Raw genomic sequence first — 20574 nt, forward strand, 5'->3', positions numbered from 1 at the left:
TAATGTGCGGAATACAGCCCAAAACACAGTCCGATACCGGGATGTCACAAGTCACGAGCATCTACGTAGGTCTAAAATACAACTAAGTTCTGAAATAGGCTAAATATAGACTAATGAAATAAAGAGGGAGGAAAGCAGTATTGCGAACGCCGACAACTACCTTGCTAAACTCTGATGACTTTGCCTCCGATCAGCCAATACCCGCTACCGGGCTCAGAAATACCTGAATCTGCACACAAAGTGTAGGGAGTAAAGTGAGTACTCCAAATCAGTGAGTAATAATCATAACTAAAGTCTGAATGGTAAGAAATCACGAAAAGTGCATCAACATGCTGTATAGAAGCAGTACAAACCACTAAGAAAGCAATGAAGCTGAAAAATCTCTTAAAAACATCTTAACTTAGTTTAACTTCTTTGAAAATGACTTTTCAACAGTTACACAAATGAATGCAAAATAATTAGTGCAGATAAGCATAGACAATCCGCCCTTCGGGAACAAATACACACTTAAACAGATAAATGACAGGCAAATAAGAAAGATAAGCACATAAGATTCGCCCCTCGGGCACAATGTCAACAATTCTCCCCTCGGGCAATATCTCAGAACAATACCAGTCCCTCGGGCAATCACATAGAACAATACCAGCCCCTCGGGCAATCATATAGAACAATATCAGCCCCTCGGGCTATATCTCACATCACAATGGGTACCCGCGCTCACTGGGGGTATGCAGACTCCTGGAGGGGCCCCTTACGGCCTAAGCGCAATATCAAGCCACCTCGTGTCATCGTCACTAGGCCCTCAGCCTCATATCAATCAAGCCACCTCATGGCGTACATATCTCAGGCCCTCGGCCTCAAATCAGTATCAGTGTTTCCTCATAACATAGGCCCTCGGCCTTACTCAGTCAAAAATCCTCACAAGCCACTCGGGCAATAGTAAAACAGTGTTTCTCAGCCCAAACATCATTTAAAAATATCATTTAAGTATTAAAACTAAGTAAACATGGCTGAGTACAAAAACAGTGGAAAATAACATGACTAAGTTCAAGTATAAAGTCAAATTAGTGAGAAAATATCAATAAAAGGCCCCGAATGGTTCAAATGGTTGGCACTAGGCCCAAATATGGCATTCAACCCAAATAATGATGATAGCAAATAATTTTCAATCAAATACGGTAAAATCATCAATCGGGACTAACCAAGTCACAATCCCCAATAGTGCACGACCTCACGCTCGTCATCAGTGTGTGCCTCACCTCAATATAGCACTGGGATATGCAATCCGGGGTTTCAAACTCTCACAACATCATTTACAATCATTACTCACCTTGATCTGGTCCAAACTCTAGCCCATGATGCCTTGCCCGCACGAATCGACCTCCGGATGCTCCAAATCTAGCCACAATCAGTACATAATCATTAAGATATACTAAGGGAACGAAGCCCACTAGAAAATATCCGATTTACATTAAAAATCCCGAAATTGCTCAAACCCGGCCCCGGGCCCATATCTCGGAATCTGATAAAAATCACATCAATAGAATCATCATCCGCTCACGAGTCTATACATACCAAGGATATCAAAATCGGACCTCAATTGGCCCCTCAAATCCCCAGTTTACACTCTCCAAATTCATGCCCTAATTCTTCAATACTAGGCTTAATTCCATGATTAATTAGATAGAATCACACAAGAATCGAGTATTGAGTTCAAAAATCTTACCTCCAAGTGATTCCCCTTGAATCCCTCTTCAGTCCTCTTCAAAAAGCTTCAAAATTGACCAACAATGGAGGAACTTAGCCTCAAATTCGTGGAAATGAGCTTTTAAAACATTTTGCCCAGCTCTTATTTTTCCTTCATCGCGATCGCAAAGCACAATTACCTCAGCTCCCAAAATTTACTCTACGCGAACGCATAAAACACACTGCGAACGCGATGCTCAGCCCTTTTACACTATGCAATCGCGGACCCACTGTCTCATTCGCAATGAACAAAAAATCAAGCCAAGACCCCAGGTCCAAATAACTCTATGCGAACGCGACCTTCCCTACAAGTTCGCGATCAACAATTTCCTTACCTCTATGCGATCGCAACTAATCCTTCGCGAACACATTGAACAAAATGGACTGCCCCTCAGAAAGCTCTACGCGATCGCGAGAGCCCCTACGCGATCACGAAGGGTAAAACTCTAGAACAGCTGAACCTGCAAATCTGCAACACCTTCAAGGCATGAAATGGTCCGATTGACCATCCGAAACTCACCCGAGGCCCCCGGTACCTCAACCAAAAGCACCAACATATCCTAAAACCTTATTCAAACTTGTATCACTCTTCATAATACCTCAAACAACACCAAATCAACCAAAACACATCGGATTCAAGCCAAACTTTCTAAAATCTTCCAAATTCCATTTTTGATCAAAATCCCAACCAAACCACGTCCGAATTTCCTGAAATTTTTCACACACATCCCAAATGATACAACGAAACTACTACAACTTCCAAAATTTCATTCCGACCTTTATATCAAAATCTCACCTATCAACCGGAAAATGCCGAAATCTCAATTTCGCCAATTCAAGCCTAAACCTTCCACGGACCTCCAAAATGCATTCTGATCACGCTCCTAAGTCCCAAATCACCTAAAGGAGCTAACCAAATTATAAAAATCCCGATCCGGGATTATATACTAACAAGTCAAATCTTGGTCAAACCTTTCAAAATTCAAGATTCGAATTGAGAACCGTTCTTCGAAATTCATTCCGATTAGCCTGAAAACCAAAAACCAACGACTTACATAAGTCATAATCCCTCACACGGGGAAAGTCATGCCCGAAAACTGACGAACAAGGTGCAAAAGCTTAAAACGATCGGTCAAGTCGTTACATCCTCCCCCATTTAAACATACGTTCGTCCTTGAACGTCCCAGAGTTGTTCCAAAGGCCAACCAATCGCTGTATAACCTTACCATGAACATACCCGGGGGTGATCCCACGTCACCCTATCTCATATAGGTCCGATAACACAACGCAACTGAAATTTCACAATCCAACCTAGCCCATAAACCTTTGAACCACATTTCCACTCCTGAAACCATCTACAAAATCCAAATCTCACATCTATACTCTGCACAAGCCCGAACAAGCTGTAATAACCCATGCCTGCTATCTCAGGTGCAATCACATGTATATACCTCATAACTCATACACTTGTAGTGATAACTTCTAATCACAACAGCTGCACACAACACCTGAATACCGATAGAAAAACTCTTATCACTAAAGTCTCACTCAAACACTTCCATATGCTGCCAATGATAGTGAAACACACAGTAAACCATATCCCTTCTCTCAGATCAATCATTCATGAAATCACCTCCTTTGACACAGACCATAGCAAATTTCTGAGCTGAACCTCGATATTACACTTCCAACATGCTGAAATCGAATCAGTTGTATTCATTAAAGATCCCAACGATCTCATCTAATCCAACACAACTACTCTGGTGACACGATACCTCAATACAGACAAAAGCCATAACTTGCGCAATACACGCACCAATAAGAAACAGTCCGAACATACTCAAATCATGAAAATGACTCAAATGAAAGAGCTGTACCTCAAGCTCACCAACATCACCACAACACAAGACTGAGAACCCATCTCACATCATAGAAACAGAACACACGAATCTAACCCGAAGGATCATACCTCCACATAACTTCTCTGTAATGCGTGACCCTATCCAAACACTGGTCCACATGACACACCTCAAGTCACTATGCTAAAATCGACAACCACGTGCAATTTGATGTCTGAAACCAAAACAAATCATCATACCCACGGTGAAGCAAATAACATACACCACACAAACCTGAACAGACACAACTGATACGCCATTTACCGAGCAACACCCAATTACTCTTCCCGCTCGACTTCTACTATGAAACCCCAATAGAACCGCACCATATGTGCCTATAAATCACAAATCATAACACCTTGCAATAAAAAAAGGTAACTCATGGATCTCCCCAGATTAATAATAAGCTCAATAACGATTGAGTCAACACATCCCTCAACAATACAATTCGGAGCCAACCAAGCCGACTCAAGTTAGAACACACATCCACATTGGCCTACCAACGAACTTCTTATCAAGGAAATCTTGAAGCTTTTCCTCCAACTCCTTTAACTCTGTCGGTGCCATATGATATGGTGCTAGGCATCAAATCAATACCGAAATCAACAACATTGCCTGGCGACATGCCCGGCCACACTAAATATGAAACCACTCTACCAAGAACATAATTCGTCGAACCTCACCACTCAATCCATGGCATTCCTGGCATAGCCAACAGCGCCGCCTTAGCACAATAGTCCAGAATGACACAACACGGAGACAACCAGTCTGAACCCAATATCATATCCAAAATCTAACATACCAAGCAAGAAAAGATCTGCTCGGGTCTCCAAACCTCGATACTCACTAAACAGTGCCAATTCACCCGACCCACAACCACAACATAGTCTAAATATGAGAACTCCCCGTCTACAAATCCATATGGCACATGAATCACCATATCCGATCCCATTTTCGCCGTCCGAATACATACCACACATCTAATACCCAATTATTCCACGAGAGATACTTTAAAATTCTTCTGTGCTGCCAAGCAAACTCGAATATCAGCAGTCGATCTAGCAAGAAAGTGCCGCAATACTACCGAAATACCATCAACTTAACCACATTGCTTTTTTTTTCTGAAACATAAACTCTCGTCAAAATTTCCTCCAATTAGCAATACTATTTCTCAATCATCTGAAACTGCCCGCTGCCTAGGAGCTTTATGACCTTCCTTTCTGAACTGAACTGTAACCTTACACACGTAATCTCAATCCTTCACAACATACCGCATATACCATACCACCCCAGGGTAACGTGAGAACTTCATATCTCATTCCGAGCCACAAGTAACTATGTACTCAACCAACCAAGATCTTTCCATTGATCCAAATCTAGAAGAAAATCACTATACATCCCAAGCTCCTCACGCCAGCGGAAAATATACATCTCAAACCGTGGTAGAGATCAACACGAACTCTCCGACTCCCCTTTGCACAAACAAGCCTGTCAGGACTGAATCCTCCTAACTCAACCAACCTATGCAGGCCACTAAAACCCAAGAGCATTGCCGCGAAATACTTGTAGAAACTCATTACCTCGTAAAAACCCAATAGACTAATCATATCCTTACCATACCGATCTGGCCTACTACCAAGCTATCCCATCCATCCGAGCTCCCTTCTGATTTACCTTCAACTTGATACTCCTGCTTGATATAACATCACAATTCCTCAACCCAGACTTACCACACGAGACCCAAGCATAAAATCACACCGTCCTATGGTCCATAAACCACTGAATACTCTTTATCCATTCCCCACAGCACCACATTCAAAATACTTACCCTGAAGAAACTTCCTACAAATCAAAAGCCATCACCTTCACCTTCCTGATACTGATATATAGAATTCCATACTTAATATAGAAAGTACCACAAGTCTTGATATCTTCCAATGAAAACTCAGTTTTTAGCCACATATACAACTTGAAGATACCTAGTTGTTACATGTAAAACCTTGAACCCATTAGAACCATTCCCGAGAGTCATCCACTCTACTCAAACTACAATTAGCCTGATCACACGAACCGAATACCTATGCCTCATTAGCACTCTAACACTGCAAAATGTGACATCATTCCATTACAACCAAGCGATTTCCTGCTCTATGCACCGAGCATCCTTTACCAACAATGACTCAAGACATCTCGTGATTCTCACACACCTGTGAAGCACACTATAACCTTTGTTAAGAATTTTCCTTTACTCGAGCCATCCTCAGTCTCAATCTCCGCATGCCATAATTGATTCACCCGAATGCCTCAAACTGGAACCGACATAGCACATAGCCGTGCAATCAACTAATCAATAACAGACTCCCCCACTTGGCTCGTAGCCATATATCAAAACACACTCAATAACTTATAACGCATATTCTCTCTTGCTCCCATAATACCATAGTGAGATTAAACTCAAATCCTTTGTAATCTTGTGAAAACACAGATCATCTAGTACTTCAAATCTTCTGCAAATCTCGCATTCACTCTCGCAACAGTTACACCCACTCTCTTAAGCGACTCAATTTAAATTACAACACATATCTTTCACTTGCAAATGATATCTTCTAACAGACAACATAAAGATCGCACAAACTTCCGAACACTCCGCAGGAGATAACCCACCTGCTTCGCCTCGAACAAACCTTTCTGCATGCCTTCCACCGTCATGAATTTTACGCAGTCACTTAGTCTTCCTGAGTCTGAACTCATATTGCAATATGAAATTTACTTCACTCTCAACTGGAAAACATGAAAAGATTCTTCACACGCTCATAACTTAGGGATATACGTCGAATCAAGATGGAATTGAAGCACCTAATAGTTCTTCTATCCTCCAGCTGACCCTTCTCGTCGCTTCCAAATCATATGGATACATCTCATCGTACTAACATACGGATCACATAGCCAAACAGTCGTCACTTCCACTAATAGGGACACTAACGAACATATAAGTTCAAAAACACTTGCTTATATAATCAACATCTTGGTGCTCAAGCTATAGGCAAAAATCTGGCCTCGAGTCCTCCAAACTGGCCCAACATCAACTCACAGAGATTACATCTCGCCCCTCAATTGGGGAATCACAAGCCGTCAATGCACATCTAATACTGAGTGCTCATGCGCACATACGAACGCGTGGATGGAATTTCAAGAGTTACTTTTCAAGCTGAATCAAGGACGCACGATAAGAATTCAAGAATGTGATGTTTTCCTAAAGGTTCTGCAGCCTCTCGAGGATAAATACACACGTCTCCGTACCGATCCGTGGGACTCTACTAAACCTGCTCATGACTCGTGAGACTTATGTAACCTAGGCTCTAATACTAACTTGTCACGACCCTAAACCTGGACCCGGTCGTGATAGGGCCTCTCGTGAAGACAAGGCCAACCAACTAGCCCCAATTCAATTTTTGAACAGTTAAACATTAAGAAACAGTCTAAGCATGAGTAAATAAGCCAAAGACTAAGCAAAAGATAGTATAATGTGTGGAATATAGCCCAAAACGCAGCCCAATACCGGGGTGTCACAAGTTACGAACATCTACTTAGGTCTAAAATACAACTAAGTTCTGAAATAGGCTAAATACAGACTAATAAAATAAAGAAGGAGGAAAGAAGTACTATGAATGCTGGCAGCTACCTTGCTAAACTCCGATGACTCTGCCTCCGATCAGGCAATACCTGCTATCGAGCTCAGAAATACCTGAATCTGCACACAAGGTGCAGGGAGTAAAGTGAGTACTCCAACTCAGTGAGTAATAATCATAACTAAAGTTTGAATGGTAAGAAATCATGAAAAGTGCATCAACATGCTGTATAGAAGTAGTACAAAACCACTAAGAAAGAAATGAAACTGAAAAATCTCTTAAAAACATCTTAGCTTAGTTTAACTTCTTTGAAAATGACTTTTCAACAGTTACACAAATGAATGCAAAACAATTAGTGCAGATAAGCATAGAAAATCCGCCCCTCGGGCACAAATACACAATTAAACAGGTAAATGACAGGAAAATAAGAAAGATAAGCACATAAGGTTCGCCCCTCGGGCACATTGTCAACAATCCGCCCCTCGGGCAATATCTCAGAACAATACCAGCCCCTAAGGCAATCACATAGAACAATACAAGCCTTTCGAGCAATCACATAGAACAATATTAGCCCCTTAAGCTATATCTCACATTATAATGGGTACCTCGCGCTCATTGGGGGTGTGCAAACTCCTAGAGGGGCCCCTTACGGCCCAAGCGTAATATCAAGCCACCTCGTGGCATCATCACTAGGCCCTCAGCCTCATATCAATCAAGCCACTTCGTGGCGTACATATCTTAGGCCCTCAGCCTCAAATCAATATCAGTGTTTCCTCACAACATAGGCCCTCGGCCTTACTTAGTCAAAAATCTTCACAAGCCACTCGAGCAATAGTAAAATAGTGTTTCTTAGCCCAAATATCATTTAAAAATATCATTTAAATATTAAACTGAGTAAACACGGCTGAGTACGAAATCAGCGAAAAATAACATGAATGAGTTCAAGTATAAAGTTAAATTAGTAAGGAAATATCAATAAAAATCCCCGAAGGGTTCAAATAGTTGGCACTAGGCCCAAATATGACATTTAGCCCAAATAATGATGATAGCAAATAATTTTCAATCAAATACGCGGTAAAATCATCAATCGGGACGGACCACGTCATAATTCCCAATAGTGCACAACCTCACGCTCGTCATCAGCGTGTGCCTCACCTCAATATAGCACTACGATGTGCAATTCGGGGTTTCAAACCCTCAGAACATCATTTACAATCATTACTCACCTCGATCCACTCCAAACTCTAGCCCACGATGCCTTTCCCGCACGAATCAACCTCTGGATGCTCTAAATTTATCCACAATCAGTACATAATCATTAAGATATGCTAAGGGAACGAAGCCCACTCGAAAATATCCAATTTACATCAAAAATCCCGAAATTGCTCAAACCTCGCCCCCGGGCCCACGTCTCGGAATCCGATAAAAATCACATTAATAGAATCCTCATCCGCTCACGAGTTTATACATACCAAGAACATCAAAATCGGATCTCAACTGGCCCATCAAATCCTCATTTTACACTCTCCAAATTCAAGCCCTAATTCTTCAATACTAGGATTAATTCCATGATTAATTAGATAGAATTCACAAAATAATCGAGTATTGAGTTCAAAAATCTTACCTCCAAGTGATTCCCCTTGAATCCCTCTTCAATCCTCTTCAAAAAGCTTCAAAATTAACCAACAATAGAGGAACTTAGCCTCAAATTTTCGGAAATGAGCTTTTAAAACATTTTTCCCAACTCTTATTTTTCCTTCATCGCGATCGCAGGAAAACCTTCGCGATCGCGAAGCACAATTACTCAGCTCCCAAAATTTACTCTATGCGAATGCATAAAATACCCTGCGAACGCGATGCTCAGACCTTTTACACTACGCGATCGCGGACCCACTGTCGCTTTCGCAATGAACAAAAAATCAAGCCAACACCCCAGGCCCAAATAACTCTACGCGAACGCGACCTTCCCTACGCGTTCGCGATAAACAATTTCCTTACCTCTATGTGATCGAAACTAATCCTTCGCGAACACATTGAACAAAATGGACTGCCCCTCAGAAAGCTGTACGCGATCGCGAGAGCCCCTACGCGATCGCGAGAGCCCCTACGCGATTGCGAAGGGTAAAACTCTAGAACAGCTGAACCTGCAAATCTGCAACACCTTCAAGGCATGAAATGGTCCGATTGACCATCCGAAACTCACCCGAGGCCCCCGTAACCTCAACCAAAGGCACCAACATATCCTAAAACCTTATTCAAGCTTGTATCAGTCTTCAAAACACCTCAAACAACACCAAATCAACCAAAACACATCGGATTCAAGCAAAACTTTCTAAAATCTTCCGAATTCCGTTTTTGATCAAAAACCCAACCAAACCACGCCCGAATGACCTAAACTTTTTCACACACATCCCAAATGATACAACGGAACTACTGCAACTTCCGAAATTCCATTCCGACCTCTATATCAAAATCTCACCTATCAACCGGAAAACGCCAAAATCTCAATTTCGCCAATTCAAGCCTAAACCTTCCACGGACCTCCAAAATGCATTCCGATCATGCTCCTAATTCCCAAATCACCTAACAGAGCTAACCAAATTATAAAAATATCGATCCGAGATCATATACTAACAAGTCAAATCTTGGTCAAACCTTTCAAATTTCAAGCTTCGAACTGAGAACTATTCTTCCAAATTCATTACGATTACCCTGAATACCCAAAATCAACGATTTACATAAGTCATAATCGCTCACACGGGGCAAGTCATGCCCGAGAACTGACGAACAAGGTGCAAAAGCTCAAAATGACCGATCGGATCGTTACAGTAAATCTCTATGATAAAGTAAATATTAGCTTGATAAAAATAGCAAGTACCCTGGAAACTATTATAGGTCAGACTACACCGATAATGTAATATATATATATATACTTTGGTACCCTTTGGTTGAGGTTTGAAGTGATTTAATCCCAATAGTAAAGTCCATCAACATTTTGTAGGTGTACCATGTTTGCTTGCTTTTGTTGTTCTCGTAAATAATATATGCATAAGTTATGTTAGGATCTATATATTATATTATATGAGATAGAATTGAATAAGAATGCGAATATTGACAATATATGGATTAAAAACACTTAAATGACAAATTTAACCATTTTAATAGTAAACAAAATTTTATTTGGTTTAAAAAGTTAACGAATATATTTTAAATCATATATTATATTTATAACAAACTAAACATTCAACAAGAAATAATCGTTGCGTTCTAATTTTTGCATTACTAATCTCTACATACCTAATTCCCCGTTATTAGTTTCAACATTATAATTCTTACTAATCCCGACATGATATATCTCTAAACCAAGGGCATCCCCTTAGTCTACTTAATTTAAATCAACATATTTTACAATATTTTTGAAAATGTAAGCAGAGATATTATTATTTTTAGATTATTTCTGTTCCTTAATATATTATGAATTTTGTTAGAGATTTGATTAATCTGCTTCGAAAATATGATTGTTATCGAGTTCACTTGCCTAGCGAGCGGGTTAGACGCCACCATGAATATTGACGGTACTTTGGGTCATGACAATATGTTGGTAAAATCGACTCAAACCGGTGATCATCTAGAACATTTAAAAGTAACATTGGCTATCCTCTGAAGATACAATATGAAGTTGAACCCCCAAAAATGCACATTCACTGTTGTTTCGGGTAAGTGTTTTAGGTTTTTTCGTTTCTAACAAGGGGATCAAAGTTAATCCAACTCAACCCAAAGCCATCGAAGAAATTCTGGACATTCTTACAAGAAAGAAGAAAGTGCAAAGGTTGACATGAAAGATAAAAACTTTGAGAAGATTCATATCAAGATTTTGGGAAAAAGTTTAAAAATTTTCTCGGTGTTGAAGAAACGAAAAAATTTCGAGACACTGGAATTCAGTAGTCATTGAGAACCTTGAAGGAGTACTTGTCCAACCCACAATTACTTCCAAAACCACGGGAAGGAGAACAACTACTAGGATATCTTGTAGTCTCAAAAGTCTCTGTGAGTGTGTTCTTAGTATTTATTACGTCAGTAAAATATTACTAGACGCAAAAACTAGATATCTTCACCTAGAAAATTTAGCATTAGAATTGATAGTGGTTGCTAAAAAAACTAGGTCATATTTTCAATGTTGTCCTATATAGTTACAACCTTTTTAATACATAATATTTTGCATAAATATGAACTCTTAGGTTGACTTTCCAAATCAGCGATCGAGGTTAATGAGTACGATATTATTTTTCAATTAATCACAAATCTCAACAGACTTTGGGATGACTTCAATTTGGGCATATTTCTCAAGGACGTAAAAGAACAAAACTTATGTGACAAACCTTGGGACCTGAACCTTATACAGGAACAACTCTTCCAATGTAAAGGGTACATGATATGAATAATGCTCATAGCACCTTTTGGGGAAGCAGTTAGGCAATCGATCAAATGTTATTCCTATCACTAACAATGAAGCTGAGTGCGAAGATATAATTGCAGCGCTCAAGCTAGCTAGAGAACTTGGTATAAAACATATTAAAATAAAAGTGACTTTCAACTGGTGGTAAACCAAGTCCAAGGAATATATGTGGTACAGGTGTACAAACCAAACCGATAACCCGCACCAACCCGAAAACCCGCATCAACCTGAAAAAAAATCCGACTAGTGGTTTGGTATTGAAAAACAAAACCCGACCACAATAGGGTTGGTTTGGTATTAACTAAAAAAAGTCAAACCGAAACCAAACCAACCTGACATTACATGTATACATATTTTATATATTAGATAGATAAAAATATTTATTAGAATGTAAGTTATAAATATTTCTTAATTTTTATTATAATTTCTGTATTTAGCATAATATTTTAAGTTGGTATTATAGCCCACGTAAATGTTTGTTTTTGTTTGGCCCATAAAAGAATAAATGAGCCCAAACCAAAGCCTAATCCTAAAGCACTAGAGTGCCCTAACTAAAGTTGTTCTAAAAAACTTTAACAATTGAAATCAAATTAGCTCTCTTTTGCTCTCATCTATAAGAAACCTACACTCATCGATAAGAAATCAACAAATTACGACATCTAATTTTATATATTTCTGCTCTTTGTTGAAGTTAAGATCACTAGCTGCCTATCCAGAGTTCTATTTCTCCTTAAGATTTAGAAACCAAGATCATTTGTTGATTCAATCAACCAGGCATCACATCACAAATATAAGGGTTTCTTTTTATGATTGCCTTAGCTTTTGGTGTAGTTTTCATTTAGCAAATTTGTTGTATTCATCCCTTTTTCAAAACTGTTTTTTCTAAAAATTCAAAACTATTATTGTCCGGTGTTTTTTTTCTCTCCTTTTTCTTTTTGTTCTCTTTTTCATTTGGCATTTCATGAAAAAGTAACTGGATATGTTCTATTTGCAGGAACTCTTTCTAAGAATGAAAACTACAACTTCTGGAGCAGATGCGGAGCTGGTTGTCAATAATCCTTCGCTGGTGGCAGCTCAAAAATAAAGCGAATACACTCCTCATCGATGCACTCCTCCTAAGAAGCAAAAAAGAACGACTCCATCAGAAAATTCAAAATCTGGGAATAGTGGCAGAGAGACATCCGAGATTTGGAATCACTTTTCCAAATTTATTGCTAAAAGAGGTAAATGTAAGGCAAAATATAATTATTGTCCTAAAACATTTGCTGCAGGTAGCAAGAATGAGACTACTACATTATGGTCGCATTTAAATTCTACATGTCACAAATCTCCTTTTAGAGTCATTGATAAGAGACAAACAACATTAAAACCTATCAAAGAAGGGTGGCTAGAAGGTGGTTCGGGCGCTACTGAAAGGGTAGTGTATAATGTGGATAACATTAGGAGGGCGATTGCCGAATTTGTAATTCTTGATGAGCAACCTTTTAGAGTTGTTGAAGGAGAAGGATTTAAGAAATTAATGGCTAAAGCCTTACCTAATTTTGAATTACCTTCTCGTGTAACTGTTGCTAGACATTGTTTGAGGATTTATCATGAAGAGAAAGAAAAACTTAAAAATCTTATTAAGAACCAACGTGTATATCTCACTAGTGATACATGGACGTCACTACGAAACTTAACTTATATGGTTGTCACTGCACATTGGATAGATGATCAATGGAATCTACAAAAGAAAATTTTGAACTTTTTTCCAACATCGGATCACAAAGGTGAGACTATTGCAAAGGGAATTGAAGCATGTTTATTTGGTTGGGGCATTGAGAACTTGTTTACAGTGACCTTGGATAATTCAAGTGCTAATGATGCTTCCATTAAGCATTTGAAGTTGCGTATTGATGATTGGAAATGGGTAATACTTGAAAATGAATTTTTGCATATTAGATGCAATGCTTATATTTTAAATTTGATTGTATAAGATGAGTTAGATGAACAAATTGAGCCTATTTCTCGTGTAAGAAATGCGGTAAAATATGTTAGGTCTTCTCCTTCAAGGTTTGCTTCTTTCAAGTCATTTGTTGAGAAAGCTAAGATAGATACTCATGGTCTTGTAAGTCTTGATGTTGAAACAAGATGGAACTCCACATATACAATGTTAGATACAACTCTAAAATTTGAAAAAGCATTTACAAAAATGTATGTGGATGACCATAAGTATCAAAAGTATTGTCGAGAAATAAGTGCTTTAAGAGGAAATCCATCTGCAGACGACTGGAAGAATGTGAAAGCTTTTATCAAGTTTATTAACATTTTCTATCAGACAACTTTAAAATTTTCAGGCAGTTTATATGCTATTTCCAACTCTTTCTTCCATGAATTTTTCAATCTTCGAAATGCTATTATAAAGTATACCAAAAGTGATGATTGTACTTTGAAAGATATGGCAGGAAGAATGAAAAGTAAGCTTGAGAAATATTGGGGTAAGTTTGAGGATATGAGTATGTTATTGCTTGTTGCTGTTGTGTTGGATCCTAGATACAAGATGAAGTATGCGAACTTCATTCTTACTGATGCATTTGGTTCTTTATTGGGAAGATTAAAGTTTGAATATGTGATAAGCATTTTAAATCGCTTGTATAATAACTACAATGATTCTTTTTTTGAGGATTCTAATAACAATATTGGAGGCGATACTAGTATGAGTGAAGTTGGTGATTTATTGCAATCAAAGTGGGAGAAACTTTTGGAAGATGAGGGAAATACTATAAAAAAAATCTGATCTTGAGATATATTTGATGGATAACGTGGTGAAGATCAAGGATTTTAATATCTTGACATGGTGGAAAGTTTCATCTAGTAAATATCCAATTGTTTCAAGGATTACAAGGGATGTTCTTTCTATTCCTATTTCTACTATTGCATCGGAGTCGGCTTTTAGTACAGGAGGTCAAATTCTGGATTCTTATAGGAGTTCTTTATCACCAAAAACAGTGGAAGCACTTAATTGTACTCAACAATGGATACAATCACCTTCTTTGGAATATAAGTTTGAAGACATGTTAGAAGAAATCCAGAAAATTGAGCAAATTGAATAAGGTAATAATTTATATTCAATTGTTAATGAGTATAGTTATTTTTTATATTATTTAATATTTAATTGCTTCTTCTTCTATTTTCAGAATATGTAGACTCACTTTTGAGGATTGATTAGAGGGATGATTAACTACAATTTGCTTCATGACTATTTTTGGAAGTGAGGTCATTATGCCTTTACAAGTATTTTGGAAACATGCTCCTCTGGTTGTAATGTCTACTAAGATGCCCAACTTCTTAGAGTTTAATATATTCTCCTTTTGTTTATTTTTTAAGACTCTTGGGTGTAATGTCTACTCTTAAAAAGTTGAGTGATCCTATGTGATAACTCTTATGCATATAATTCCCCTGTACTGCTCTTGTATTGTTATCAATGCAATACCAGGATTGTGATAATCTAGTAAGCTTTGTGCTATGCTTTCGGTATTCCTTCTTGTTGGCATGTAATAAATTATATTTGTTCTTACTAGTTCTTGTACAAAAAAGACTGCTTGTTAGTACTGAGACAAGCTAATGGAACACAAAATTTATAGAGCAAGCAGTGTGGAAGCTTGGACTTTTGAATTATCATATATATATATATATAGCTGTACAATCGTTGTATAAATTTTGAGTGGTGATCATTACTATCTTTGGTTGAAACACCTAAAAGAATGACTTTAATTTAGAGTAGTGCATTATCTATGTATCCGAATTTGTTGCATTTATGGAGGTTTGAAATAAGCCTCCAAGTTTATCGGAACGAAAAACCTGAAAAACTCGAGAAACCCGAGAAAATCCGATATTGAAAAATTCGACTTTTGTTGGTTTAGTTTGGTATATAGATTTAAAAACCCGATACAATTGTTTTAGTTTGGTAATTATAAAATCTGAACCAACCCGACCTACGTGAATGCAACAATACTTAACGAGAGAGTCAAAAAATTTCTGAATCAGTTTCAGGAATGGAAAGTTATTCAAATACCCTGCGAAGAGAATGCCGAAGTCGATGCCCTGGCTATCTTGGGTTAACAACATATATCACTGATTCTAAAAATAATACAACAGTACATTTGTTCCATTCAGTACTAGATCACGAAAAGAATGAGGTACATTCGATTAACCTTACATGGGATTAGCGCAATGAATTTGAGAATTACTTCCAGAACAGAGTGTTACCTAGAGATAAAAATAAGTCACGACAATTAACGGTTTGAGCATCTTGATGTTGCCTCATAGGAGGGGATCGGAGTTATATCGAAGAATATATAGTGGTCCCTTAGCCAAATGCTTAGGACTCGGACAAACCGAGTGAGCTATGAAAGAAGTTCATGAAGTGAATCGCAGAAACCATTCCAGAGACAAATCATTAGTATGAAAACTAATTAGGGAAGGCTATTTGTAACGACCTGATCAGTGTTTTGAGCTCTAGCATGTCGTTCGGTGGTTTGAAACCTTGAGTACCTTTACCTTATGTATTATGACTTGCGCGTGTACTCAGTTGGAAGAAATAACCACGGTCTGACTTTTGAGGAAACGACCTTAAAATCGGGATTTGCATGTTCCTATATGTTTGCAAGGTGATTTCAGACTTGGCGTATGTTCAAGTCGAGTATCAGATGACCCGGGAGCGTTTCGGCACTTATTATCGAAAGTTTTCATTTTAAAGGTTTAGAAATTTGCTACGTTTGACTTAGAAGGGAATTTGGTGTAACTTCCATTTGCTTTATATCTGCCTTCATCGCCACCAACTTCGAAGTAACCCTCTTAGGGCATCTCTAACCTTTACCCCATTTTTGGTCCTCAAAATGGGGAAATTCTCATTTTGGGGACAACTTACTCCAACCATTCCCCCATTTTTTCCACAAACTTTTTTATATTCTTCTCTTTCTTCTATATTATATTATTATCTTTCATTTCATTTCATTTTTTAATTTCCATTAAACAAATTCCATCTTTTATTTTTATTAATTTGTAATTTTTATAACTAAAACAATTCCATAAAATTTTAAATAATATAATTTGTAAGCAATTATTATAGATTAACTAATAATTCAAATAAAAGTGAAATTATTGTGATACAAGATTAATTAAATACATATTACATAATGATAAAATTCATTCGAAATACTAGATAAATATTCAACTTCAACATCTAGTATTCTCCCATAAATGATCTATTAATGCATTACGAAGTGCAAAATGAGCATCTTTGCCCTTAATTCTTCTGTGTCGAAATAAAAATTCTTGAAATAGTTGATTTTCATCTACTGCCATTTCTACATAAAAATAATAAATGCACGAAAATTAATTTATTAAAATTATACACCAAAGTTAAGATATAATATTAATATTATAAATACATTACATAAACATAATTAGGTATATATAAAAAGATAAATTAAAAGATTAAATAATAAAATAATAATAAAAAAATGATGAATAATAATGGGGGAGGTGAATAGTGTATCCCATATTTGAGGGAACACTATTCATCCCCCGTTTTGGGGACAAAAATGGGGAAGGGTTGGAGCTAAATTCCCCCAAATATTTCCCCCATTATGGGGGATGGGGCCAAGGTTGGAAATGGCCTTAACCTGCTGTTCCAAAGCGTGTTTCTCCTCTTGAAGGCTTTCACAGAGATTTCCAGTCACCAAGATCCACCATTAGCTCTGCAATGGACTCTTCGTACCTGGTAATCCTCTTCAATACCTCCATACCAACCAAATGACATTTTAGTACCAAAGTTGTATCAAACATTGTAATATAAAGGATATAAATACATATGGTACAAAAGGAGGAAGCATATCCAAAGAGTGCAATGGACCATATTATTGACCAAACTGGTTGTACAAAGGGAGTTAATCTTCTGTTGCTCACGGGGGTCAATCAATTTCTTCAACCAAGGGAAAGTTTTCTCAAGACATTTCAGGAGGTTGGTGTTCTCAAGAACTTCAATCACGACCCAATGCATCTTCACTTCTCTAGAAATACCACTAGTTTCATGAACAGAAATATTGTGCAATGATTGTGGAGCCAAAGAAAGAGGGAGAGTCACAAAACGCTGTATTTCAAGAGGTGGGTTCTCACCAGTGGAACAACCGAAACAAAGCTTCAACCGACTCTGAATTTGGTGCATGTATTATGCCAACATCACGCTCTAAATTTTCCCCTCATCATCCTCCAATGCGAGGATAGGGACGTTATCAAGCTCGCCAAGAAGTTGAAACTGAGTATCGGTGGAACTAGCTTAGGGAAAGCTCTAGCTATCGCCTAGTCCCTTGGTTTTTATCTTGCTATATATAGTCCTCTTCTTGTGGGATCATCCGCCAACGCAGAACTTGGGGATTCCTTGTTCTTCCGCTTCAAAGTGGCCAATCTCAAGGTTTATTCCCGAGCCTCGTTAATTGTGGGCTTTTCAATAAAAACTCTAGATTGAGTTCTCCTTGAACCAAGTCCTACAACAACGGGCATTACAGATAAGATTGTATACGGGAAAGCAGACGAGCAGATATCAAATATCGTGAAAACTCACCAGGCTTCTTAACTTTTGATGTCCTTTGCTACATAAGAGCAGAAGACAACATGGCTTCAACCTAACCAGTGAATTCCGAGACCTCTCCAATTATTTCTGCAGTAGCTGTGGTACAAGAGAGATGATATAAAATGAGAAAACAACAAATAAGAGAGAGATGATACTTCATAGTGGATAACGAAATTTACGACAAAGTTCCACTTCCCAGGAATGGATGATGGTAGGGTTGAATCAACTCACGAGTAGGTAATGAGCACGAACCTTCTGTACCACCCACGATCATGGTCATCTTCGGGGTCGATGACAACTCAATTTTTCCGATTGTTATATATAAACACACGAGAATGGAAAAATAAAGATAAAGAAGGTAACAAAGAGTAAATTTACCGAAGTCAAGTTTGATAAGAAACAAAAGCATGCCACGACCCTCTACACAATTGGGGTTATCTGGGCCAAGCAAACATTGAAATAACGGCAAAGAGCCTATATCAAGGGATTAATTGCGGGTTTGTACCCAAGAGTGGATGATACATGTAGACCATGTATTTGAGAAAGAAAAAAGAAAAAGAGAAAGCAAGGGGCATGTTCGTAGGAGAACTAGGAGTGAAGAGGCAGGGTTGAAGTTTTCGTATTTACAGAGGGAGGAACGGTCATCATGGAACCATTATAATGGGCCTATCACTTCGAAGTCACAGAGACATCAGTGCTTGAGAAACCGTTACTAATGGAAACCAATCAACTGTTGCGGAAGCCAAATGTATATAGTGTGAATAAGTCACAACTACTATACCAAAAATTATGACAGCCACCAAATAATAAATAAGACAATAAAGCAACAATAAAGGGAGCACCAGAATTTACGAGGTTCGGCTAATTTTGCCTACTCCTCGGACACAACCAATATTTTATTTCACTCCAAAAATACAAGTGAAATAATACTAAAGAGAGAAGATACAAATGCCTTAAACAGATGAGAAGGCAAATGAGAGGTGTGTTTCAATTCTAAACATTAGGCCTTCTTTTATAGGGGAAAAATCCCTTCCAAACTTAACTCCCAACCAATGTGGGACTTTGGCATTTTGCCAAACTTCAACAAATCTCCACCTTGGCAAAATTCCACATTTTCAATTCTCTCTCAATAACAAATTTTGGTTGTGTCTTCATCTTCAATCTTCAGTGTTCAACAATGTTGATCAAATCCAAACAATGTTGAAACTTGACCGCAGTCACCACCTTTGTCAGCATATCAGCAGGATTCTCTGTAGTATGAATTTTCTTCACCGTGACTCCACCTTCTTCTATGATTTCTCGTACGAAATGATACCGAACATCAATGTGCTTCGTCCTTGCATGATAAACTTGGTTCTTCGCTAATTGAATAGCACTTTGACTATCACAAAAAATTGTGATACCTTTTTGTTCAACACCAAGCTCCTTTAGCAATCCTTGAAGCCAAATTGCCTCTTTCACAGCATCTGTAATAGCCATGTACTCTGCCTCTGTTGTAGACAAAGCAACTGTTGACTGCAAAGTAGACTTCCAACTAACTGGTGCCTTTGCAAAAGTAAACACATAACCAGTAGTTGATCTTCGTTTGTCCATATCACCCGCAAAATCTGAGTCACAATATCCAACTACAGACTGATTGTCTTCCTGCTCAAAAACTAACCCGACATCTACAGTATTATGAATATACCGTAGAATCCACTTCACAGCTTGCCAATGCTCCTTCCCTGGATTGTGCATATATCTGCTAATAACTCCAACAGCTTGTGAAATGTCAGGCCTTGTGCAAACCATTGCATACATCAAGCTACCAACAACATTTGCGTATGGTACCTTTGACATATACTCTCGTTCAGCTTCATCCATTGGCGACATAGTAGTACTTAGCTTAAAATGGGAAGCAAGTGGAGTACTAACTGGCTTAGTCTTATCATCTATGCCAAAACGTTGAAGTACTCTCTTCAAATATTCCTTTTGAGATAAACAGAGTTTCTTTGAACGTCTATCTCTAATTATCTCCATGCCAAGAATTTTCTTTGCCTCACCCAAATCCTTCATCTCGAACTCTTTCTTCAGTTGAATCTTCAACTTATCAATTTCTTCCGAATTCTTGGAAGCTATCAACATATCATCAACATATAGGAGAAGATATACAAAGGAACCATCTTTAAGCTTGTGTAAATACACACAATGATCGTATTTGCTTCTCTTGTACCCTTGCCGCAACATAAACTC

At 38.1% G+C, this 20574-nt stretch overlaps 1 long non-coding RNA gene across 1 annotated transcript; it reads left to right on the forward strand.

The window, feature by feature from the left end:
* The first annotated feature begins 12313 nt into the window (after positions 1-12313).
* Positions 12314-15213, forward strand: LOC107759897 (uncharacterized). The gene is made up of 3 exons (XR_001642286.2): positions 12314-12525; positions 12724-14822; positions 14906-15213. It is a non-coding gene; the product is annotated as an uncharacterized LOC107759897 (long non-coding RNA).
* The last annotated feature ends 5361 nt before the right edge of the window (positions 15214-20574 follow it).

Source organism: Nicotiana tabacum, chromosome 20 (assembly GCF_000715075.1).
Source record: "Nicotiana tabacum cultivar K326 chromosome 20, ASM71507v2, whole genome shotgun sequence".
Lineage (NCBI taxonomy): Eukaryota > Viridiplantae > Streptophyta > Magnoliopsida > Solanales > Solanaceae > Nicotiana > Nicotiana tabacum.